We start from the raw sequence: 1,652 nt of genomic DNA on the forward strand, positions 1-1,652 counted from the left end.
TTTGACATTATTCTTCTCTAGAGGTTCTTCTGGGGTTGGCCAGGCATCTCTCTCTTCACGTAATTTCAGGGACTCACCACGTATTCTCTTGAGTGTGGTGGTCTCAGTGTAGGTGGACTTCTTACATGGCAGTTCAGGGCTCCAGGAGTGTTCCCAGAGCTCCAGAACACAGCTGCAAGAATTCTTATGACCTAGCATTGGCTGTCCCCAAAGGCCATCTTCTATTGATCAAGCAAGTAACTAAGGGCCAGCCTGAATTCAGGAGAGATAAGGCAGGAACTGCTCAGAAAGGGCTGGTGCCAGGAAAGGCTTGTGCATGAGATAAGGACCTGGAGGGCCAAGGCTCCCTAGACTCCAGTCAATGAATAAACTACTTAACACTGAGTGAATCTCGACAATTCATAAAACAAATAGAGAGGAAGTCCCTTCATTGGGTAAATGTGCATGTAATATACATGCTATATTTCTCATCCTTGTATAGAGCTGCCAAAGATATCCTTTGAATGCCTATATGCACAGAGCAAATATATATTTATTCAATATCACAGTGCTAAGTATGTGGGTGATAAAGTTAGTGTCTCTGCCCTTCAAGGCTACAGTGTTATTATATATATATATATACAGGCATGCAAATATATATAAATCAAGCAGTATGCAAAAATTGTCATAGAAGAGGTTCACTAAAGAGCTTCATGAATCCAAAACAGAAATGCTCTCTTTTCATCTCTAACCATCTATCTGTAATTTCAACCCTGGCTTTCCATTGGAATCATGTGGGGAACTTTTAAACAGAATAACTGCCCCCCCCCTCAGATTATGGTTTAATTGAGGGATGGGCCCCAGGCATCAGTACTGATAAAGAGCTCTCCATACGATTCTAGTGGGAAGCCAGAGTTGCGACCAGTGCCCATTTCTCTACTTTCCTGATGATCAGACCACCCTTGGCTTCTTTGTAAATGGTATCACTCTTCCTGGGAAGGGGATCCGGCAAGGCTGAGAGGGACCAGGAATCTGTAGCTCCAACAATTCCCCAGGTGATTCTTGTCATCAGGGAAGTTTAGTTAACACCGCTGGTTTCCAATCCCTTTGCAGTACTTAATGCAAATGCCACTCTGAATCTAAACTCTATCTCAATCTCAAATACAGGGGCCATCCCCACCTCTCAGTAAAATCCTAACTCCAATGCCAGCCCTAAATTGAATCCTAACCTAACGATTTACTTCAGTTCCTACCTTATCACCTACTTCAAATTTTGACTCAAAAACCCATTCATTAATACCTCAGAGGAAAAGACCCCATCTTTGAACCTATTTCCCCCACCCTGTTTGCCACCTTTATCAGCTTGTTTAACCCTACATGGGAGTCACTTGGTACTTTGGCCTGGAAACAGGCAGACCTCAGCTTGAACCTCAGTTCCACTTTCTGCAAGTTGTTTAATCTCTAAGACTCACCTTTCCTTATCTGTAAAGTAGGGATAATAATACCTGCTTTATAAGATTGTTCAGAAGAATTAAGAAAGTAATGCCTAGGAGGCATTTTGAGTTAATAGATGCAGTTAGCATTCTTACATCTATTATGTCAACCTCTATGATGATTCCATTCCAGGTTTCAAGCCCAGAAACGTCCATCTAAACTCCTGCTTTAGAAAATCT

The sequence above is a fragment of the Stenella coeruleoalba genome (genome assembly GCF_951394435.1).
Source record: "Stenella coeruleoalba genome assembly, chromosome: 18".
NCBI classification, from domain to species: domain Eukaryota; kingdom Metazoa; phylum Chordata; class Mammalia; order Artiodactyla; family Delphinidae; genus Stenella; species Stenella coeruleoalba.